The 25,500-nt window shown below is 44.8% G+C and overlaps 1 protein-coding gene across 1 annotated transcript in view; it reads left to right on the top strand.

Moving 5' to 3' along the window:
- LOC105456944 (heterogeneous nuclear ribonucleoprotein K) overlaps window positions 1-25,500 on the top strand; it is a 107,271-nt gene that overhangs the window by 6,091 nt on the left and 75,680 nt on the right. Inside the window, exon 2 of the mRNA XM_011701337.1 lies at window positions 22,130-22,179. The gene's annotated coding sequence lies outside the window, so the exon portion shown is untranslated. The remainder of the gene's footprint in view (window positions 1-22,129; window positions 22,180-25,500) is intronic.

Raw genomic sequence — 25,500 nt, 5'->3', positions numbered from 1 at the left:
GGGGGGAGGAGGCGAAGAGGATTGCCCAAGAGGATTGCGACAACGCCCGGCATTCCTCGTCGTGTCCCTCTGCAGCGGAGTTTCCCTTTTTGAATTTCGCCTCCTCTCACGTTCCTCTGCCGCCACCTCCTCCTCTTGCTCGCCAACTCGTAGTCCTTGGAGCTCCGCGTGCACTTTTACGACGGATGGAATGCAGCGGTTGTGTGTGCCGTCGCCGCCGGTGTTGATCTATCTAGGTCCTCCCCGCGCGCGCGCGCGAGGCGAATCATGAAACGTACGCACGCACGCATTGTATATTCATTATACGCAGCACGAGGCACACACGCGCGCGCGCGCGCGCGCCACGCAAGTGTGTGTGTGTGTGTGTGTGTGTGTGTGTGTGCGTGCGCGCGCGCGCGCGTGAGTTCTTCGTCGCTGATGTTTTTTCCTCCTTCCACGCGCGATGCCGCGCCGCTCTTATGGCATTCGCGAGGTTACGAGAGAGATTACTTCGCCCCGTTAATTCCTCGCCTCTCGCGAGTTGCGACGCCGAATGGAATTTTATCGCTGCCTCCCGAGCGCGCCCCGCGCTCCGCTTTTAATTGCGCGTCGCGCGTTTTCCACTTTCAATCGTGATGTTTTTAATAAACGGCGTACGGCAGTCTGCGTCCTCAATCTATGCCAATTCAGCTCGTAATCGCGGTACATATCCGCTCGTACCCTTTCACGAGGTTGTTTTTTTTGCTTTTTTGTTTTATTCTTTCTGTCGATGCGAAAGTCGACTTCGAGAGTGCGGTGCCTCCTCTCATAAATGTTGATCAAAGCCGTTGTTGAATAAGCCGACTGATTCTGCATCTCGTTAATCACACGATGTAATGTATTGAGCGTGAGTCAAGTGTGAATTGAAAAGGATTAGTTTGATGTATTGGCAGATGTTGTTTTACACGCGTGACTAGTACGAGGATCATGCAGACGATATTGATGGCGTGTCGCCGTGTTGCTTTGAAACAAAAATCACCGTCGTGTCGGGATTAGTCGAGAGGATTCGAAAGCGGCGTGTGTCCGACCGGGGGATTAATACCGCCCATGTGGAGAAGCGCGCTTATTAAATCTGACGGTCGCTTTGCTGGCACAAAAGTGATTTACGATCCTATACGTAATGTAACCACAACAAGTTTTTCAAGGTGCGTTCCCGCGAAGAAATTGGTTATCGATTCGCAGTTACTTTCGCGCGCGATCCCCGATCTGCGTTAAACCGCTGCAACGTTATGCGCGCGCGTAAATGTTATTCATTATCCCTTATTTCCCTCATTATCGCTACCGTTATTTCTCCATTTCCCGTGGTCGTAAAAAACGCGCGAATCGTACGAGAGAAGGCTGCCGTTTGTGAGAAGAACTCCAGCATAACGCGGCGCGCGCGCTGCACGGCGGAGATGTATATATCGTCTTAACTCTTAATGTCCATTTCTACCAATGTAGATTAACTTTAATCACGGTTTTATTTACTTTTTATCTTTTTCTAATTTTTAAAAGTAGAAAAAGATACAAAGTAAGTTAAACCTAGATTCAAGTTAATCTACGTTGGTAGAAATACACATAAGGCGCTCTCCGATTACGCAAGCGGTTAACCATTCGGGGGCAGGTAAGAGAACCCGAGACCGAAAATCTCGAGGAAGATCGAGCACCTAAGTGCGCCTCGTCCCTATCTCTAACGTAACGTGAACACGTCGTCGTCGTCGTCGTCGTCGTGCCTCGCAACTCGCGTCGTCGTTTTACGTAACGAGTTCGCGGCGGGCAAGACTTACCACGGGTCGAATCGCCTGTATGCCAGGTGCTGTTGTTGCTCAAGGTATCTTCTGAGAACCGCCTGTCAGACGAGAGAGAGAGAGAGAGAGAGAGCCACGTGCAAATCGCGGTTAATGGGCGCGATCGTAAAAAAGTCGACGAGCGTCTTTTAGGCTTAATTCGAATTGATAGGCCAATTTGCCACGTCAAACGTGACGTCGTCGGTCTGCGGAAGCAGTTTTACAAGACGTAGGTAAGCCACGTAGAAAATACGTGTCGCTTCAGTCAAGTGTAGTTTTCGTTTTTCTTCTTTTTTTTTATCGATTATTAAATGCCCTCCCTGGCAAGTCGAATAACGGGTCGATACAGCGCTCCGGTATTACGGGTTGTATTGGAAACACACTTATATTTCCTTGAAGGCTGTTAGAAGAGACTTTCTTGTCGCTTCTGTTATCATTCCGACACGCTTTAATTAAGGGCTTCCGGCACATAGCGATCGTCTGACCGTGTTGTGTTTAAGACCGATGAATGGAAACGCTTGGCCTTGGAAGTGGTTTCGTGCAAACATATTCTCGCGCGGCCTATATAATCTCCTTTACACATTATTAAGTGATAAAATCTAAGTGATTTAGTGATTTAAACTGCAATTGAGATAATCGAGCGAACGTGACAGGGCATTAATTTTTAATTATATAGGTACAATTAATTGGTTATCAAAGAGATCAATCGTTGAAAGAATTAATCCAATAACTATTGAATCACAAAGAGTGTGAGAAAGTTACTTTTTGTCCCAGGCGGACTGGATTTATCGTTAAATCGGAGGCCATCGAGAATATTTTTTCTTGTGCCTCGAATTCCGCTCCGATCACGTGGGCGTTCAGTGTCGCGCGGGCTCTCCGTATAGATGTCACGGGCCTCTGCGATCGCGATGCAAATATGCGTCCGTTGCGCGCGCGGTAGCTGCGCGTTCGGGCATGTTGCACTTGACCTTGAACTTGGCACCGGGTGACCCGTTTGGAGGAGCACATCCTCCTCTCGCTTTTTGCGCACGTATGAAACTTTTGCTTTCACCTCTCCTTTGCACCGGACTCTCGCCTCGCGTCGTCCTCAACGCACGCGATGCGGCGGGCCGGAAAGAAAGGAGAGCGACCGCCGCCGACCATCTCTCGTCGACGCAGCCGCATCGATCGCAGACAAAACGAAGAATTATTTCCACGCCGCGCAGCGCGACGCAAACGCGTATTATATATCAGACCCTTGATAAGCCCCTTCCGTGAATTTGGTAATAGAATCGTTGTGTTATACATTTCCGTAATTCCATCTGCGTTGGAACTCTCGCCAAGAGAGCTGATAATACAACACGAGCTGTAACAACCTCACTGACTTTAATATCAATGGGTATAGTATTCAATTCACAAGTTAGCGTGGCAGCTGCGTGGCAGAGCAAGCGGCGGTGCCAAAGGGATTTCTCGGCGCGTCTCGACGCTCATTGTTCCGTGCGATCTTGGCACGGGGACCAAAAGCGATGCTGCGCGATAGGCGCCCAAAGTGGTCCAAATTCTTCGGATTATACTGTAAGACGCGCGTCGAGCGTCGCTTCACATCTTCATTAATGCGCCGTGAAATTTTGTGCAAATTCTCTCTCTCTCTCTCTCTTTCTCTCTCTCTCTCTCTCTCGCGCGCGCGCGCGCGCGCGCGCCACGTAACTTTTTTTCACGAACGACCTATAAGCCGCTTTGTTTCGATAATCAGAGCTTGTTACCTAAACATGGCTCGCGTGATCGCGTGTTATGTTACTCCGAAGGAGTAATTAAATGGTCAACTCCAGCTGTATCTGATCCAGATTTGTCTCTGCTTTTAGATAAGCATGGGATCGCTAGTACCGGTGGAACCAGCACCACGAAGTAACGTTGTGTCGCGCGTAGTAATATTCTCGAAAAAAAAAAGGGAAAAACTCGCCCTCTAAACGACGTTCATTAAACACCTCTATTTCAAAGGTTATCTCTCTTGCATGCAAATTATTTTATCTCTCGCAGCGCGGGACGAGCGCAGATAAGAAGTTATGTAGCGAAACTTGCGCTTCCTTCATGGAACACTTTGTTAAAATAAAATCATGCCGCGGATATTATAGAATATTATACACGCTATTGTCGATACTAAAAAATCAAAGATAAAATAGTAAGTGCAGCTAAAGTAGGCATGTTGTGCGTTATTTAATGGACGTACATTATTTTAGCACTAGAATTCATTTACAACGTTTAGGCTTGAAACGAAGCGTTAACGAAGCGTTTAGCCAGAAGGTATTATCTTGTCATGTCGCATAGAATTACGTAAGCGAGTACACACATAGAGAGCCGGTATGCGATTATATATTGTACAACAGGCGCTGCGGTGTCCTCGACAGCGCGCGATTTCCACAATTTCTATTGAAATGCCAAAGTTAATCGATGGGAATGAGGTTGCGAATACACACGCACATTGGAGACGCTTCGTATCTTCCAGTTATTTTAGTGCCGTTTGCCCTTTCGCCAACTTTACTCGTCTTTAAATATAGCGTCTCGATTACCCTGTTCTTTCTGTGTACTTTGTAGTGTTCGCTTGCACGATTCGGCGGCCGATAGCCGTGTGTATACACACACACACACACACACACACACACGCGCGCGCGCGCGCGCGCGCGCGCTTGTGCGCCATCACAATTCAACGGAGTGCGCGCGAGCACCGCACTCGTGAGAACAAAAGGCGAATGCCGTAATTGGGAAACATGCCGAAGGATGATCCCGCCGTATTCATTGTACTTGCTCCGGCTGAGAGAAAGACCGGAGTTAAGGTGGTTTTTTAGTTAAATCGAGTTACGACAGAAATGTCTAATTTTTTTTATACATTGAAGTTGAAGAGCCGAACTTGACGTGTGCAAAATTCTAGAATAAATTATCGATGAAATAAAAGAGAAGAAATATGTTGAAAATGAAATTTTTTTCGTATAACTTATACTGACAGATTGGGCCTGGAAACTTTCAATTAACTGTACACAAACATGATTTAAGACTTTTTTAAAAAAACGAGATTATAACATTGTGGTTTAAAAAATTACGATTTTAAGGTTTCACAAATGTAAAACTAACTTTAACCTCGGTTCAACTTACTGCAGTTTATCTCTTTCTAATTCTTAGGTTAGAAAAAGATAAAGCGACTTGACGTGTGCAAATAAATTCCAGGGTAGATTATCGATGAAATAAGAGAGAATAAAAATGTTGAAAATGTAACTTTTCACGTATAAGACAGATTGGGCTCAAAGACGCTTCTTTAATTAACTGCACACAAACGTGATTTAAGACTTTTAAAAAACGAGATTGTAATAGTTAAAAAAATTACGATTTTTAGGCCCGGTTACAAATGTAAAATTAACTTTAACCTCGGTTTAACTTCCTGCAGTTTATCTCTTTTTAATTCTTAGGTTGGAAAAAGATAAAGCAAGTTGAACTTCGGTTAAATCGAGTTAACCGTGAATTGTGAAACTGGACCTAATGGTCACAAGAAAGTAATAAGTCATCGGCCATTTTTTAGAAAGATATTTCCAGATGGAAATATCGTAGGAATATCGTTTGATTCATGCTGTTTCATTAGATATACACGTAGTTTTAATATTTTATCCAAATTATATAAATATTTGTGATTTTGGATGGGCCCTGGTAAGGCACCCCAAATTTTCGGCACTTTACTAAAGAACCACCTTAAGCCGGCTTTTATAATTACACGAGACGAGATTACATATTAACGCGACAAATAACGTGCGAATCGTAAGAGAATTACGTAAATGCGAGTCGGGAAATTCTTTATCTATACGGATGACTGTAAATTAAATCGTAAAGCCCCGAGAGAACGATTAGTCCCGAATTAAAAATGAATCGAATTACGGGACGAGCGAATCGAGTGGAATTCTTCGTTCGCGGGAATGGATCCGCCCGGCGAAGGGGTTAAATTCCCCAGCCCCTCTTCTCGCAAGTTGATCGCGCTTGAATGGTCCGGTAGAATATCAGAGAAGTATCCTGACTTCTTGCAATAATTCTTCTACCTCTTTCCCATAATTTCTTTTCTTCGTTTCCTCTCGTTTTCTCCTTTCCTCGTTATCCGAGTCTACGAGTTTGCCAGAGAAAAAGATGTGTTTCGTGCATATATTTTAATGTAATACTTCGTTAACTTCTTCAATATATCTACTTCCACGATGGAATTTTTTTTTAATGTCTTTGATTTACTCAAACAGCGCGGATAATTCTCGATTATTTATCATAATTTTATTTCTTTAATATTATATCTGCACGGATAGAACGATTTTGCTGGAAGGTCTACATTTTTTATTGGATACAGCTCTGAAAATAATTTTGTTCGACCACACATTAAAGTAATTTTGTTGGAAATTCAAACTGGTTGCTAGAATATTAAAACTTTTACTGCAATGCTCATCATTTTTAAATTTCCAACAAAATTTTTCAGATCTGTATCTAGCACAATTTTCCAGTAAAATCGGTCTTTTTGTGTGTATTATAATGTCAAATGCTTATATTTCTATATGAAGTCTCACGATTCATTGAATCGCTTTTAGTTTATCGAGGAATACAAATGAAAAAAATGGGGTAATTTCGCAGTCGTTTGAAGGATTCGTGTTGTTAACAGCGGCACTCGGGGCGAGATAGTGGCGAGGGACGAAATCGCGCGTCGACGGTTCCGCATTGCGGTTCGCCGTTTACGCGCGATCTTCCGTCATTGGGTTCGTCGTCGTTCTTCTTACTGCGTACTTCGCTAAGACTTTCACGAGCCCCTGACGAGTATTCCTCTCCTCGGAAGGGGCACGAGCAGGAATAGTTCGCGGTGGAAGATAGAGCCGTTCGTGAATTATTAAGGGTGACGTGTGCGACTTCGCTGCCTGCAAGCGCGGGAAGCATCGTCACGGTCGTGTATGTGTGTATGCCACCGAGAACCTCTTCGTTTGTTCCAGGGATCCGCGACGCTCAATGTTACATCAAACTATCTTGATGCAGACGAATAAATAGAATTTAAAGTTTTCTTACGTATACTCATATCCGAGTCAGCATTTTGTAAAGGATGAGGAAAACTATTTTCAAGTTTGCAGGAAAAAAAATCTTTCTGCATACTCACACAGAAAGAAGAAACAATTTTACTGAATCCAGAGCTGAAAATAATTTTTGTTCAATAATCAAAATAATTTTGTGCGAAAGTCAAAATGATTGCTGGAATGTCAAAACGTTTTATACACTGAGAAAAAAATTTGTTGAAAACGCAAAATTTGTTTCATCTTATCAAAATATTTAGTCCGATACATTCAACTAAACGTTACTACGATGACACAAAATAATTTGTTATTATTATAAACAAAATACTATTTTTTAACTAAACTATTTTGTTTTAACAAAAATTTATCGTATTTAACTCAACTGTTCTATTAAAACCACTATTTATTATCCCCATCAGTATCGTTTAGTCAGTTTGATACTTGGAATTTAAACAAATATACTTGGATAACTAAATAGCATGCAAATACAAATATTTACATGGAAAGAACAATTTTGCTGAATCCAGATCTGAAAATAATTTTTGTTCAATAATCAAAATAATTTTGTGCGAAAGTCAAAATGATTGCTGGAATATCAAAACGTTTTATAGCAATGTTTTATAGCAAGTTTTAACATTCTAACAAATTATTTTGATAATTCAACAAAAAATTATTTTCAGATTTGTTTTTAGCAAAATTTTTAAACCTTTCTACAAAATCATTCTTTCCGTGTACTACTAGTATTTCGAACAAAATAATTTAATTGAGTTGGTTTAGTTAATTCTTAATTAAAAAATTTTGATAGTTGACGTGAATGAATTATACCTTTCTTTGTGCAGCTAAAGAATTGTTGAATTAACTATTGGATCAAACAACTATACAAATTTAGTTCGTACATCAATTTTTTCCTCAGTGTAACAATGCTTATGCAGTTTTAACATTCTTACAAATTATTTTGATGATTCACAAAATTTTCAGATCTGTTTTCAGCAAAATTTTTAGACCTTTCAACAAAATCGTTCTTTCCGTGCAGGAATCGTCTCTCTTAGTAAAACTTGGGGAAAATTCAATAATTCGAAACTACACGATCGATAAGATTCCAATTCCTAAACTAAACGGCTAATAAATATTATTTTGTTCCTGAATTAAACGACTAATAAAATATTATTTTGTTTGCATTATTTTATCCGAAATGTTTGCTATTCGGGTGACATCAATGCACGGGCACATCTCGCGCTTACGTCGCGCATCGACGAGCCGGTATTAAAACGCGTGATACAACGAATCGTTTTGGAGCGCGAATAGGAGCGGTTTTAAAGAACAGGGATATATAGCCTACAGTTGGGCGAGTCGTACAGTTTTAGGTCATCCTCCACTTATAACGTTTCTAATTGCGACACTCATTAACGCAGATAGTAATGGTGTCGCACGTCCTCGTTAAACTTTTTTTTTACAACATTCAACAGTGGCCTTGCTGGATGACCTAGTAGCTATCTAAGAAGGAGCGCATAACAAAGGTATAAAAATGCTACAACAATAAATGAAAAGATCTGATTTTTTTTTCATCTCCTTCGCCGCTGTCGGCTCAAACGGGATGGGAGGTGCACGGACGATCTTTCCGGTAGAATGGAAAAAGCTTAACGAATTCATTTACGATTTAACGAGCACATCACGCATCGTCCCGCTAAGCTCGCCTCCCACGCGCGCGATCGCACGATGCGTCCAGCTAATTACATTACATTCCGCCCGCCCAGGCGAGGCGCAGCGTTTTGCGAGACGAAAACTACGACGCGGCGCGGCGCGGTTAGTAATTAGGCGTCTCCACTTGAAACGCGAAAGTGTATTCCCTCCGATCGCGGGAATATACGCCATGGAAAAGAAGACCGGTTAATAATTTACATTCACCGGAATCGGGCGTTTTTCACCGCCCCGCCGCCGCGATCGATTCCGCTCGTATATATAATACGACCGCCGCGCTTGATGTAACTCTAAATTACATTGTATCCTTCCTACACACGTTATAACGCGCGGCGTCCTCCACCTGCGCGTTTAATTTATGATGTGCAACAGCGAGATCACGTGATCTCGCAACCGTGCCCCGTGTCGCGGCGTGGGAAACATGATCCGTCTATGGATAGACGCGCGTCTCTTTATCGGGCCGCCTTTTTTTTTCTTCCTCTACGCCAACGTTGCACAACGCCAGCAGTGGCGTACTCGCGATTATACCTGAAATATCCTCTCATAAATTTTCAAGCGGCCTGAATCCTTGCTCGGGTCGAGCGTGTCACTCGCAAGCCACGTCCTTTGGCAGTAAGTAAATTACTTCGACGGTAAGACCTCGCGGCGGTCGTATTGTAATATAGGTAGCGGAATGAAAAACTGGCCACGCGCTCTAAAACGGCACCCGACGACGCGGTAAATCCCACGTTAAACGTTGTGCATTTCCACTTTCGAAGGGAGGGGAACGCGAGGGAAGCGCAATTAATTTCTTTTCAAAAGAAGTAAGGTAAACGATGTATAAATGGCGAGCCGTGTCCCTCTAAATCGTGACCGGCATGCTCAATAATAACATGTAATTGTGTCTGCCCTGTTCTATGGTATTATATTTCCTCGCGCGTATACAACTGCAATTACATAATTTCACGCATCTGTTGCCGTATCTCGCTGAACATTGCAACCGTTGCACGTTCCCTGACAAGTGATGAGAAATATATTGTAACGCGAAAGTCCAGTCTGGACGAAAAAACGTTAGAGCAAACTTCGCCGTTTTGCTGTGGAAGCGAGGGACACTTAATCATGATTCAAAGTGATTATCTGTCGCATCTAATATTTTTTTTTCCAGCGTAGAATTTTTGCGCCTCGCGTATATATACGCTCGATTCGAGGAAGGTTTCTGCGGACTTAAAGCCGCGATGGATATGGATGCGAGTGAAAACGGCGGAGGAGAAGGTGGAGGAAGAGGGTGCTCGGATAGAAGGACTGTGGGAGGGTGGAAAAGAGGAGGAATATCAAATATGCTGGGACAGATGCATGGTCTCACAGTAGTTTGCCATTCTTGCCGGTTTCGCTCTTTCCAATACTTGTTCCCTCTAAACGTTTTCTCCTCTCCCCGTCTTCCTCCTCTCGCAATCGCCTCCCCCTTCTATAGTCGGCTCTCCTTATCCGGCCACCTCTGCTCCCGATGGCTCTCTCCTTATCGTGCGTTTCTCTCGCGTCCACCTCCCTCGCGAAGCCCTCTCTCGATCGCTCGTTTTTTTTCCCTTTTTCTCGCGTAATTATAGTTTCCACTGTTGCATGCACGGATACATATAGTCCACGATATAGGCTCGGGGGATACTTTTTACGACGGTTTACACCGTGGAAAAGTTCACGTTTCAAGAACGGACGTTATTCTATTGTCTATATTTGCGTCGAACGAAAATTGAGACAATTTTACGCGTCTCGATTTAAATTTGTTGAAAGGAAAAAATTGAATTTTTAGTAAAACGGGCGCATTCAATTTTTCATGCTTTACGAGCTTAAATAAAATCATGACTGCCATAATTAATCGTGGTCGTGACACAGCTGAGATTATTGTGCTTATTTCGTCTGCGGATTTTGAGCTAACAAGATCTGTATTTTTTTTTTAAACGGCGAAGCACCCGCGAATTTATTAGTATCCCCTCCGTGAGGCATCTCGGCAGGAAGGAAGCTCGATTTAGTTAGTGCTCAAAATCCGGCTTAATGATTATGACGGGATGGGATACCATCGCTCATACTCTGGGTCTTTAGAATTTATCCCTTTGTGGATAATCCGGATTTAAATATTGAACTTCGGCTAGCTTCTTCCGTCTCGCTCGCGTTCAGCTCGCCCGGCATGCGAACTTCCACACGTTGGTCCTGTAACATCTCTCTTTTCACGTTTGCCTCGTATATTAGTCAAATATTTGGAATCTTCAAAGCGCGTTTCCTTTTTAATGCTTCATATTGACACACAGAAAAAAGTGGGGCGGGAGAATTTATTGCAGAAACAAAATTAACGGGAATATCCTTGAATTCGCCTTGAGCGGTATCTGCAATGAGACTTAAGATTTAAGAAAATTGACCAATCACAATTGATTATTCTTCTCACGTGAGACGAATAATCGACTATGATTGGTCAATTTTTTTTTTAATTTTAAGTCTTAAGTCTCATTGTGGACACCGCTTTAGGGAAAATTGATCTTAACTTATGTACATTCTTTTCTAGCTGCTCTGGAATAGGTATAGAATTAATTGCACATTTTGCAAAGTTTTCCTTAACGGAGATCTACGTTCAGGGTAAAGTCGCGTGATATTTGGCTATAATTTTTAAGTAATTGCATAATGAAAACGCACGCCACATCTTAATTCTCTTCGCGAAAGCCTCGTTTCGAAAGATTAGCCCCGGCAGATTATGGGCCCCCGAGATTTAAGTCGGCGATACATCGTCCCGGACGACGATCTCATTTGCGCGAATTTAGATTTATACGGCAGATTTCGGTAAGGTATCGGTCCCGTCAGTCGAGAAGACTGACCTTTATTACAGCCCGCCCGCACCGAGGCAATCTAAGGTGGAGAATAAGCCGCCGCCTCCGTCTTTCGAGGTGAGAGACTGGGACGGAAACTGGGACGGGCTATCTGCTTTTCCGAACTTTATTATTCCGAAGCGATAAGTCATGCATTCGTAACGAAACAGTAACCGAGTTTTCCGGCAAACGAGACGGAGAAGTATCTTTATTTCTCCCGAAACAGCTTCTCTCTGTCTCTTTCTTTCTCTCTCTGTCTCTCTCTCCCTCCGGGCGTTTGGCGCGGCGGGCGGCGCGTTCCCCGCGGGACCTTTGCAGAAGAACAAACATTTGAAATTCTTTCCTACCGTCCTCCATCCCGCCGGTACCTCCCGGCGCCGCGGATTCGATCGAAATCCACTTAACTTGCCGTCGTGGCGCGGATTCGATCCCCGAGATTCGCCAGTTCGGCGGAAATACGCGCGCGGCCGAGGGAGAGTAAAGAAAGGCACGAGAGACGAGGTAGGGTGGTCGGTATATAATGGTGGTGGCGGTGTGTGCGCTCGTGTGTGCGTGTGCCCGTGTACACCTACACGTGTGCGCGGGGTGCTTTCGACGGTGAGAGTCGACGTGCCGGGATGGGAGGGGGGGGGAGGTGGAGTGGCGATTAATTATGCAGAAAAGCTGCTCGATCGATGGAGGAACGTGCACCCTTAAAATATTGATACCACGAACGGTCTCTACTATACCATAACCGCTCTCTACTATTCTCTACCCTCGATCTAACAACCGCGCCGAGGCCGCGCGACTCGCAGCGAGGGGGCTGCCGACGCCGACGCCGACGCCGCTTTCGCAGACTCTCTCGATTGTTCTATACCTGTAATATCGAATCCACCCAAGTGAAAAGTAATATTCGCCTCGGATAGGTGGGCGGGCGTTCGGAAACCGTCATCTGCTTGCATTCCGTATTTTATACATGTGCATATATACCTTATTATTACAGCGCCGGGTAGTTTTGTTTTGTTTCACGATATCAGACGCAGACGCTTTTAAATCTTCATATATATACACACACGCACGTGGAAAATTCTCCCTCCTCGTTGAATTTTAATCGCAATCGTCGAATAAGCGTATTCCTATTTCCTTGAAAAATTTACTGAAACTAAAAAATAAGATCCACGACTGCGGCGGCTTTCGATTGCGTAAGAGTGCCTTGTAGTTCAACATCGGGATCTGATTTCATTTCTCTTTATTACTATTCCGACGATCTGTCGAGAGTCAAGCCGCAGCTTTTTTTTCCCTCGCTCGGTACAACCACGACTAATAACGGACGACAGCGATTGCGAGATAATATAGAAGGCGTAAACAATATTTGTTCTCTATAGCTCCCCCCGTCCCCTGCTCCGCGGCGGCGGCGGCGCTAATCGTCCCCGCCGCGAAGTATCCCGGGAGAATTCTCTTCTTTATTTCGCGAGAGAAGAGTTAATAGGAAAGTTTTCCGTCCGGGTGAGATATTTCCGCCGCGTGCAACTTCTAAGTTCGTCAATGCCGCGGCACGCCGACGCTCGCTCGCTTGCTCGCTCGCTCGCTCGCACGGGGTGGAGGAGGAGGGGAATGAGGAAGATTGCGAAGAAGTGGGGGAGGGGAATGGAACGAGGGGACAGGCATTTTCACACTTTCCTTCCCCGAAGTTGGAGAAACTCGCGCCACAAAGTGGAAAGCCCGACGCCAAGCCTCCCGCATTTTCTGCGGTACATTGAGCGGAACGCGAGGTTCTCACGGTTATATCGTTTCAATCAAAGGAAAAGGCGATGCAAATCTCATTCATCTTGAAAGGAATATCTTTTTGTTGGTTATCACTGTTTTTTTTTTGTTTGCGATACCCCTGACGTTATAATGCGAGAGAGTGCAATGTTTGAATATACCAATGAATAAATGCGCGAGCAAAAAGGTGAGGGGGGAGGGGGTAGGCTACTTTAAAGTATTTCGTTTGAAGTATTGCAAAAGATGTGTGTGGCTGCTGCATAATTGTGTCAGCGGCGCGGCAGCGTCGTTGCAAGAGTCAAGGTCGAAACGAGAAAACACTTTGGAAATCATTATCGCTGATAAGTGGAAGTTCTTACATTCGCGGAGCTGCCCCGAATCGGCTGTAAATCATAATGCTGATGAAACGTTAAACAACATTTACAGATCAGAAAATTATCGCGGCAACGATTTCTTCCGGGTCACGTTTCTGCAATATACGATAAAGCCTCAACGATAAATCGATGACGATGGCGATAAGTGGCTCGCAAAGTTGCTGTTGAGCAAGGATGAAGGAAACGCCGATTATTACAATTGCAGTTATATCCGAAGAATTGCGCGACACGGCGAAAACGAAAGTCGCGCGCGTCAGGATTTTGTCGGCTCTTTTCTTTTTTTATAAACATGACGCTTTCTCATTTCTCGAAATCGCGTATATTGATCGTCTCGCGTGCATATATTTATATCGTATCGGGACGAAAATAAACCTGGGAACCTGGCCGCGATTCAATGGCGAGCGCGTGCCAGAAATATTGGGCGGGGTCCGACCAAGTGCAGAAGATCTCTCGGACGACTAAACCTCGTTCGCAATTCGTAACTTCTAAGCTACACTTCTAAACAATCTAAACGGATTCGCCGGATAAATCGGCTTTCTCTCTCTCTTTTCCCTCAAGTCGCGATATTACGCGATTTTACCGCGTATACACTTTCGCAAAGCGCGCGGGTCCCGGAGACCGCAAACGTGAGCATAACTCGCCCGAGCACTTTTGACGTAAACTCGTAATAGAATTATCTTCGCGGCTGTACAGCACGTATATATATATACCGGCGGTATTAAGATACGACTCAAGGCCGAAAGGGTTAATTACAACATCCCGTCGTATCTGTTTACCGCGAGAGACGGCTGCAATCGTCGGTGTACCAGTGGCAATAAATTCCTCGGGGTGGAAGTTTCGTGGTATAAAAAAAAAACGAAAGAACGCCTCCGAAGAGGACTACTCCTCGCGCGAAATGATCCGCAGGGAACGAAGAAACCGCGCGGTTATACTGCCGTTCGATCGTGAACGATGGGAGCGTTTTCGCGTGGAACGCCTGGTCGCACGATGGCTGAAGACCATTGTCCTCTCTCGCGCCGCGCGGAGCCGGTTTTGAAAGCTAGAAAAAATCGTCGCCGATACGTACGAGGGTGGGGCGGAGAGGGAAAGAGCGAAGACGAAGAGAATGAAAGAGGAAGAGAGAAACAGTCCTCGGCAAAGAGGTATATACTCGCCTTCCTCGTAGCTCGGATGAAAACGATCCGAGGAATCTTTCTCACGACCCGGGGGCATCTTGGGACCGCGGTGTCGAAGGACTGCGAGTTAAATGAAAGGGAACGAGACCGGCGAGATGGACTATCCTTCTTCGCTCGCTCCGGCGCTCTCCGGACATTCCGCCGCTTTATTACGAGCGCTGTTTACCCGACAGTCCCGTTTTCGTGGTCGGGTGTGTCCGCGCGATTCTTCCCTCGGACGCGGAGAGAACGAACGTCGATCGTCGCGGCGCGTAACGCAAACGGAGTCTCCGTCTTTATAATTCGGGGACGTTCAGGAATTTTTAAAAATTAGCGCGTCGAGTGTGACTCGCATCCGTCTCGGTTCGCCCGTGGATCTTCCATATAACTTCTGTCACAGCGATTTCAATTTCGTCAGAATGCCGCACGTTTCCGCTCGCGTTCTTCTTCCTCGAGTCATCACGTTGACTGTGAGACACGTCGCTCGTGCTCCTTGCTGCGTGTTAGCTTCGTCATGACGCAGCCACGAGGTCCGGCCACGTGACACTTTTCGCAGGAAGAAAACGGAGAAGACTCACGATCGTTTTCTGTACGTTCTGTGTTTTTTTTTTCTACGCGCCTACACGGAGAACGAAGCGCGTCTTTACGGGTAACGATAAATTCTCTTTCCGCACGCTTCCTGGCTATCTTCCTTCTTGCCCGCGTCTTCTTGCCGGCGCTCTCTCACGTACTCTCCCTTTCCCTACGTCGAAGTCGCTCTCGTGATTTCCGTTCATTCACCCTTTCCGGTCATCACCCTCTCCTCGCGCGCTACCTTCACTGGCTCTCCCGCATTGTTGTCTCTTCGCAACTCACTTCCGTGACTTCTTCTCAGGATCGTTTACCGCGCAGCATCCTGCACTTCTTGATAAATAAATGTGAATGTCTTTTTTTTTTTTTAACAAAAAGTCGAGAAAGAAGAAGACGGAGATCGTTAATGTAACGTGTATAAATAAAGATTTACTTTTTAAAACTTTTTAGCGAATGGTTGCCCTCCCCTCCTTCCCCTCATATAAACGCGCAACAGGGCTGCAATTCACACACTTATGCCGATAAACTTTGAATTTCTTAGGCGTGTCTGCAATTGTCAACTTCCTACAAAATTTTAACAAGCTGCGACAATTTTATCGCCAATTCCAACTTTCGCAATTACGCTCTATCTCTCTCTCCGAGAGGGGGTGGTGCTTAAAGTGATTTCACTGATGGCTCCGCGTGCGCGGAAGAAAGATACGTTGCGCGCTCGCAAATAAGAAACATGAAAACCCTTAGGCACCATGAAGGATTTATCGTCGGCCCCGATTCCATGCAGAAAATGCATCGCGTAATCGCCGAGTTTGTCGTACCGCGTTTAGAAATGTTCTCACAGTCGGTCGTCCGTCATCGTCAAAGTGAATCTCGCCTTGGCGCCGCGCCGCGCCGCGCCGTAAGCACCATGATTCGCGTGACGCCTTAATTTTGTTTTTATAATCCGATCGCGCTGCTGCATCGCTAACTCGACAAGAGTCAGTAAACTAATGATATCGTTAACATCACAGGTAAGGCTTGTTCCTAGAGGAGGGATTGATTAAACTTTAAAATGGATCACGATATTCCTATTAGACGAACATTAAATAATATCTGATGTGATAAAAATAAATGTACGTATTGTTTTTATGTCTTCCGTAGTTTTTATTCGAGCTTGTGATTTGAGCTCTGCAGGGTTGAATTGCTTCATGTAAGAATAGAGAACGTTTGCAGGAAATTGACACTATTTTAGGATGCGGCAAGAAATTCGAAGAGAACTTCGTTTGACAGACACTTGTCATATTTTATTAGGTCGAACAAAAGATACGCGATCGTGTGGGCTTAATTGACAAGCGGCATTGGCAAACCCGTTCGCATTGTGCTGCAGGACAACAAGGTTGGCGTGTCGGGTAATACGGTTTCCTCTTAAAAAACAAGGCAAACCAATCGAACCAGTTTCCGCGGAACGAGCAACGTGCACGATATTATCTAATTTCTGAATTATTTATCACGCGTCGCCCTTCTTCCAGCGGATTGTGTGCCGCTTTTGTATTTCGGTATCGATTTTATGGTATTGTCAGAAACGAATATTTAATTTTTTTTTTTTTCATTCGTCATCTTTCTACCATGATATTTACTCCGTGCTTGTCAGTTGAACCTCGATTTCAAATAAACATCTGGGTTTTGACAACTTAAAATGATCTATCAGAGGCTGAAAGTCGCCGTATGATCTATCGTAGGTCATATATGCTGACTTTGATTTAAAATATTTTATTTTTTTGCGAAATACAGTTGAACCTCTACAAGACGAGAAATTGTTCATTCCCTTCCACTCCGCTGCGGAAAACCTAATTTCTTTAAATCAAAATAAAACCTACCTTAATTCGAATTATTTGTCAGATATTTAGATGTATTTTACCTCTGCAACTCGAATTTAAAGTAAAAAAAATCTATACAAGTCGAAGTCACCTTTATGAGTCAAACTTGTATTGTCGCTGCCTCTATAATTGGAAGTTGTAGCTGCAGTGTGTAATCATGAGTAAACTAACCTAGTTAGAAATGTAAATAGAAAAAAAACTAAATTGTTTTTTTTTATATTTTTTTAAAGAAAAAACGCTTTGTTTTTTCTCAAAATTTTGTATTTTTTCCAGCTATCTATTTAATATCTATATTTTGCCTAATATAAGTTAATTTTTCATGTTTATATTTTGAAGTAAGGACTTCAATGAATAATTATAATAAATTCTACTGAAAGAAAAGCTGTTTAGAAAAAGAATTAAAACGATTCTCCTTTTGTAAAAGTTAAATATAGATCACATTAAAATTAATTGTACACGGAAAGTACAATTTTGCTGAATCCAGATTTGAAAATAATTTTTGTTCAATAATCAAAATAATTTGGTGCAAAAGTCAAAATGATTGCTAGAATATCAAAACGTTTTATACAATACTTATCAGTTTTAATATTCCAATAAATTACTTTTGATGATTCAACAAAAAATTATTTTCAGATCTATATTTAGCAAAATGTTTTGATCTTTCAACAAAATCGTTCTTTCCGTGTATAATTATATAAATACTATTTACAATTAATTAGTCATGCTATCGGAATTAGAAAAAAAACTAAATTTCTATTTTTTCAATTAAATAAAACACGTTTTTTTTCTAATGTTTTTTTCTATTAGAAAAAAACGGTTTTTTTACATCTCTAAACCTGGTATTGTTTTATGATTACATTTATTATATGTATACAATAAATAATTCACTGTAAAGTATTGAATTTTTTTTGTTTAAACGCCATTATAATTGGAATATTATGAACTTTCGTACAAAGTCTCCGTAAGTCGAATTTTCATATGTTCCTCTTTTATTCGAATTTCGATAAGTTGAAAACTCTCTAACTCGAAGATTTTAGCTTTTCCCTTGAGATTCGAGATATCGAGTGGTCGGCTGTATTAATATTATTCATTAACAAACTCTTGTAACAATTACTGACTTTCGCGTTCAGGTATTTCGGGACTTCAAATGTATGAGTTTTTGCGACGGGCGGACCGCGTGACATATAGCATCGCTTTAGCGGAAAAACCGCCGTGCCGGATGTCTCCCGCATCCGCGCTCATTTCGTCGTACAGGAATCGAGGAATACGAGAGGGACGGGAGGGATCGATAACGCGGATAATCGAACGTCGAACGGGGACATGCCCGGCGTTTGGGCCCCCCTCTGCCTCCTCCCTGCCTCGAGGCATTCCGGTTCCTCTCCAAAGTCGCGAATAATACCGCGGGTCGTGCTCGATAACCGCTTTCTCGTCGAGTCTTCAGGGTGGTTTTCGATGGCGCGAAGAGGCACGTCGACGATCCGCGTGACAAATGTTCGTCGATCTGAGACGAACGGCGGAGCGACGTCTCTAGTAGCGTCTGTTCCGTGCGGCATTCAATCCTCGGGTCAGTAATAAGATCTTCAGATGCCGCAGATGCACCTCGCGCTTTTATACATCGATTCGAATTACATTAATTGCTCGTTATATTAAGCTCGTTGTTAAACGCTTTATTTGTAGAGCGGGACTTCTCTTTTCTACAGTCTATTCAGTTCAAGGAGATTTGTCTCCGAGGCACAAATGATCAATAAATATAATACCGTTAGGATGAAAATGATACAACTTGCGATACAATTAGCGTTAGGTGGGCTGTAATATTATTGCCTGCTAAATTTATTCGATAGCGGGATGGAAACGCATATGCACACCGAATGGTGTTTCGCCCGGTTATGGGAAAACGCAATTGGGTATTTACACTCGCGCTTGTGGCCGTACGTTGCGAAATTAGCAATTAACGTTAACGGCGCTCGTTTGTGTATCTCCATCGCGCGGGCTTAATTCAAAATAAGACAGAACGACGGTCGAAGCGCTGACAGTGAGTTCTGGGACGTAGCCAGAGCCGAAGCTAATACCATTAACCCAACAATCGCTAAAGTGGCAATTAGACTTCGAAGACGAAGCCGTTTGTGCGACACTTCGGAACTGAGATTCCATATATATACATGCGCGAAATGGTACGAGATGGAAACTGGTGCGCGGGCGACGGCGAAAATATATTCCGCGTTTTTCCATGAAAACATGGAATGCCTAGGTTTTTTTTATTCCACGTATACACATGCATTCGCTACACGAATGTTACACATCGACTTTTTATTATTAAACAATCACAATTTTATTTCGTTTTAAATAACGTATTTTTTTATTACCATTATTATTCGAGTTAAAAATCTTTCGCTGACTATTAAATAGCTTGCCCGTGCTATCGTAGCTTGTCAGAAGAATTATTCGTGGAAGTTGTGAGGGCGGATAAGATCGACATTTTCGCTTACGTACAAAGGATGTATCCTAAATGTGAATCTTTGATACAAAGCGCGAGTCTACGAACGCTCTAAGCGGAGGATTTCCTTTATGAAAATAGGATTCAGCGGTCCCTGGTAGATCCTCCCGAGTCTTAGCCTGTCGCTCCGACTTAATTGCCAAGATTATCCTTACGTAAATACATTCCTCTATCGCAAGCTGCGCGCCGTGGTGTATCCCAAGACGGCGGCCGCGGTCGCGATAAGGAGGTTGCGAGCTAGCTCGGAAAATAATTGTCGCTGGATGTTGTGAGGGTTGCCCCACGCCCGCGATGCCGCGGCACCGGTGGCTTTTTGCAACCCTTACGCCGACGGTGCAGGCGACGGTCGCCTTCAACTTTCTCGAAGCCCTTCGGCGGCTGGGTATATCGCGAGGGGATAGGGAGAAACGCTCGCGGAGCGAGCAGCGACAGGGGAGAGATCGGTGGTGGAAGAAAAGCGGTTGCCCTCGAGAATTCCGCCCCCTCTCGGGAAGAGGGGGGGGAGGGTTACGTAGGTGTTAATCGCGGCTTGTGTGCGGGACCGCTGAACGTGGAGGAGAACGTACACGGGGCCGCGGGTATAGCAAAGCCGTGTAATATTGACCGTAGATGTTGTTGATGCAAACGGTAACCATGGGTGACACGGGCCGGTTGACCAATTGCAGTCTTCACGGTGGCCGTGCCCCGACCAATCGTCTAGCGGTACGCTGCCGGTTTTTTGATTGGGCGATACCGGGGATAAGAGACCAGTTCGAGGCCATCGGGACCCACAAATGGACGTGGACACACCAAGTGGAGAACACATCGGTCTGCTGCGGCGCGAAGTGCCCGTCGTTCTTCATCATCCTCGTCCACATCGAACTTGGTCGCCGTCGTCGTCGATCATCTCGCTCCTCTTCTCCTTCGTGTGTGACGCGACTCTCGGATAACGATTCGGATTTTGTGTCGTATCTCTCGGTTATCGTTACCGAGCCTCTCCTCTGTGTAAGGTCCTTTTACAATCAGCTTTACGGTTGCTCGCCATCCAACACGGCCACCGCACGCCACTATGGACGCACACTTGATGTTTCACATTGTATCCCGCCTCGTGATCCGTGTAACCCCTCAATTTGACAAAATCCGCTGGATTTTCCGTCGCTTTCTCGTCGACATGGTTTTCCTATGCACCACACTGTTAGCTGAATGCAAAACGGGACTAGCTTTAAAATAATACCTTTGATTGTCTTGAAAATAATGTCTTTGATATCTTTAGATCCTTAGTTTTTCACTTCATATTCCATTTTAGGACGATCTAAAGATATATACAGTCTCTCAAATTTTCTTTGTCATCTCTTCTTGCACAAAAACTACGCCGATCTAATGTAACTATTACTACAAGCTGTATTATTTTTGGTCAGAATTTTTGTTAAAATATTTTATTTCCTAATAATTCTTATCTTTCGATGCTAGAGAAAAGATGTTTTGTAATAAGATAACTTTTGTATTTTCTGTAAATCTCTAGAATGAAACCAATCCTTTTCTATAAGCCAATCCTTTAGCCGAATCAAAGTAGAATTTCGCAAATACTTATTTTTTTACATGTATTTCGAAATATCATTGATTCGGAAAATGATTGGATTGGTTTTGTTCAATTTTCTCGCATTTCGATGTTCTCTCGAGGGGTACTCAAATCGATTGACTCGGCTCGAGCTCGTGGTCCGGTTGAAAAGGATACATCCTAGAGCAGCAGATCGCAAACTAACAAAGTGGATTACAGTGTACTTCAAGCCTCAGCACACTTTTCGTTGGCCGGGCGCGTATTTTGCATCGGACTCGCTCGCTTTCAACCCACCACCACCACCACCACCACCACCACCACTACCAGCAAGTCACCACTGTCACTGCCGACCCCTCTCGGTTGATCTATGTGTTTGCCGGAGCGAAATTAAGTTATTTCATTATCGCACGCCATTGTAGCTCTCTACTCCCGTCTGTATAGACATGCCGTTGTTTCGGCGCCGAGGTGGCTTCGTCCGTCTCGGAGAGAAAAACTCGCGCGACACATCGGGAGAATAAAATTCGACAAGTCTTTTTTGTCTCGCTCGCGATTAAGTGACGCATTAATCCCAAAAATTCGACCTCGTGCACTCTTCACGATATATATCGTATCTCTATTTCTCTTTTCGCACCGTGCAGAATTTGTGACTTTTTTCTGAACAATCAAGACATGCTTCTCGATTCTTAGAACTTAGGTAAATAATATTTTGTGTGTAAGGATCTGTTAGGGGTTAGTTTTTTTAACGTCGTTAAAAAAGGTAAATACCGAGATAAATACGTTCGAGTCAATAACATCTAAGCGCGATTATTGGCACGAAAATAAACTGTGCGTTCTCTCGCGACGTGTTGTTTTGTTTGTGGCCACCGCGAGTGCGTAACGCCGAGTGCGCCGCAATTTTCGCTTAGAAAGTTCCACAACACCGTGCGCGTTGTCTCTCTTCCAAAAACGACGGTTTGGCGGACAGTCTCTCGTCTTGTCGAGGGGCCCCGCTCGTCGTTAATTGTGGCGAACCGGTCGTAACTTTGTCCGTGTTTTGTGTGTTTCAGACGGGTGGAAAGCTGGCGTTGATCACAGAGTAATTTACCTCCGTGTCAAGGTGAGTTGATAAATTCGTTTTTACTCGGAGAATTATCCGATTCGCAAACTTCGCGAGACTCTCCCCCCAAATCCCCCGCCCGATGAAGTTGGTGGCCACGCGAAATCGAGTCTTACGCGTTGTTTTCGACGATATAGACAACGATTAATTTATCACACTGAATATATTAATCTCTCTGTTGCGTATAAATTATAAACGGATCGATAAATCTCCCGTCGTGCGAACGACGACCACGCGTATATAAATTTCAAGGGTAGCGAGTCACACTGTGTTGCGCAAGTTGCGCTAATAATTATCGCGTTACTAGGATACTTTTTTTTAAATTTTAATTGTTAATTACGAGCCGGCTTCGCACTCTCTATACTCTCGCGTACAAGGATCGACCTCGATAAGATCGCCCATTGTTCTCTCCTCGCGTATTCTGTGAAAGACCGGGTCTCGGGGGCGTTGGGATACGTACAATCCTCTCTCCGGTTTCTCCATTCCGCCTTTCCGCCGTGCGAAATTCGTGCATTCAAAATATGCTTCCTCGGCCGATCGCGTAAGGATAAGATATCGCGTTCCGACTCCGGTCCTCGGCGGCACCCGCGCCGCATTCGAATGAGATTCCGGGGACGCGCGAAGGAACTCTTCCCGCGCGATTGCCTCGGCTCGCCCGAGAAAAGCTAACTGCTCTCCTCCGTGCCGTTTTCATTCAATTAGATTCGCTATTTATATCCTGCGCGAGCCTCGGGCGGATCCACTTGATGATAATCAAGTGTCGGAAACGCGCGACGATTCTGCAAACCGCGGCGAAAGGTATCCCGCGTGACACGCTTTCAATTATGTATCACCTGGACGGCTAAATGAAATCGGAACGAGGCGTCATTAAAATTGCATATTATCTGCATTTTCGCGCGTGATCGCGTAACTCTCGTTTAGTACCTACTATTACTTAATCGCGGAGGATACAGGTGATCCTGTTACCTGGTGTTACGACAGTATAATTGCCAGCAGCAGTGCCTTTTTTGTCGCGCGACGCGTGAAAACGCGAATAACATTAGCACGGCACCTTGTGCCCGTTCACGCATTGCATTCTACGAGTATATCTCGCGAGATAAAGTATAATTTATACGCGAGACGCGAATATCGGTGTGTCGCTTCGACGAGAGAGAGAGAGAGAGAGACGCGGTTTTCCCAAACGCTTATTAAATTTCCCTCGCGCCGCTTTTCTGGGAGAATTCAATTAACGTAAAACCGTTACATCGCGATGCGGGATTAACGTAAGTCGCTGTAACACGTTACCCGACGTGGATAACCAGTTTCGACACGAGAGTGAAGTAAAGCTTTCCGTTTCTTTTCTCGTGGCTCGAGAGGAGAGCCAAGCTGAGGGAGCGAGCGAGAGAGAGAATGGGGAGAATCACGAAGCGTGACCGCCGGGATCCCTCGCGCGCGCGTCTCAGCCGTGAAATCAGCGGTACATCGCGCAGCGAATCCGCTCTCACTCTCGTTCCGCGTCCTTTCTCTTTCTCTCCCCCCTCCCCCCCCGCTATATTTTATTTCGCGTTTCTTTATTTTCGGAAGCGTCTCCGCTTCCGTCACCCACCTCGCGGTGGACGGGTCGGACGTGTCTCTTGTCATTCTCGAATCGCCATAATAAACCGAGCCGATCATTATTTAACCGTGTGCCGACGCTTTACTGCCGATAACCGACAATTATACGCGCGCGCTTCCACTGATACCAGTAATTATTTAACGCGCCCGTGCACGTTGCTCCCGTCGGGGGGCTCCTCTGGCGTCTCTATCGAGCGGCGAACTTGATCCCATTCTCGACAACGTATAAGTACGTGTAATTGCGGCACGCCAATTTTTGCTCCGCTCACACATACACACATACCGCGCACGCTGAGATCGATTTTTTTTTTCCCCTCGGAAAGGAGGAAGAAGGAAAAAAAAACTTGATTAGACGCCGCAGAGTTCCTTCGCCGATGTTTAACATTGTGTGTGTTCCGGCTTTCTACCGTTCCCGCGCTTATCTCGCCGCGTAGCTGCATTATCGTCGTTCCAAAAAGTAATTCCTGCGCGTTCGTTACGGTTCGTTAATGTCTCGGCGGAGCGTGCGCTAATGGAAAACGGACGGACGGTAATTTGAAACGCGGAAAGGAACGGGGATCGATGGCGAACGTCGCGGATTGTCGCGCGTATATATATATATATATATATATATTTGCCGAATATTAATCAGTCCGCACGTCATGAGGCGACAACTCTTTTGATCGGCGGCAGCCTTGACGATACCGAGCGAAATGTCCTCCGAGGAATGGATCGATACCCGAGACACACCGCCTTTTCCCCCATATTTTCTCGCGTACAATTATCGCATAGAGAGCGGGTCGTCTCGTGATTAACAGGGAAGTAATCGTGGCGATCCTATTGTCCGTATGTTTCGTTATACATATGTATATACGTTCGACCGCGTGACTCGCGTGACGATAAAATACCTACGTACATAGTGCACACAATTCTCGTATGACTATGCGCAGGGGTTTCCTGAAGTTGCGCGTATTACCGGGGGGGAGGGGGAGGGGGGGCCACGATGAAAATGGGAAACGCGGAAACGTAGAAATCGGAGAAAGTCGTTCGGGCGCGCGATCGTACCGAGCGGCGAGTACGCGATGGGAAGAGGCATTGTAAAATCGGGGATGTGTAAGCACGGTGAAAACGAGATGAGAGGAAGATAGATAGATAGATAGAGAGAGAGAGAGAGAGAGAGAAATTTATATGTAATGCGATAATGTAATTTAGACGGCGTGGCAAAGTAGGATTGAGCTATTAGCATATTGAAGAGCGACGTATGGATGTGAAAAAGCCCCGGGATACTCGCCTGGGAAATGGAAGGAGCGGGCGGGGAGAGTGGATGGCCGGGTTAAAAGAGGGTAGTAACCGGATGTTCGCGAAAACCGCACTGATACTATGTTCTACACTGATAAGTTGTCGCATGGAACGCGAGCCCCAATTTCGTCTCGCGCCAAAACTCGCTAATTCTCTCGCGCTTCTGTCGTCGAAAAAGTAACCTTTTAAAGCGCGAGAATTTTCTACGAAGATTTCGTTCGTTCATTCCGGAGCCGTCCCCTTTATAGTTGTCCGCGGGACTTAAAAGATCGCGTTTTTCTTATCGATAAACGGATGCGCGCAAGCCCATCGTAGATTATTTCGATCTTCTTCCTATCCCCTTGGAACGTGTACCGGAACTATACATCGTGCAGGTTTCCTGCTGAATCACCCTGTACGTACCGCGGGGTAGACGGGTGGGAGGGGGGGGAGGGGGATGGGTGCCGCGGG

The sequence above is a fragment of the Wasmannia auropunctata genome, unplaced genomic scaffold (assembly GCF_000956235.1).
Source record: "Wasmannia auropunctata unplaced genomic scaffold, wasmannia.A_1.0 LD335475.1, whole genome shotgun sequence".
In the NCBI taxonomy this organism is placed as follows: Eukaryota; Metazoa; Arthropoda; class Insecta; order Hymenoptera; family Formicidae; genus Wasmannia; species Wasmannia auropunctata.
This window is presented reverse-complemented; position numbering and strand designations above follow the sequence as displayed.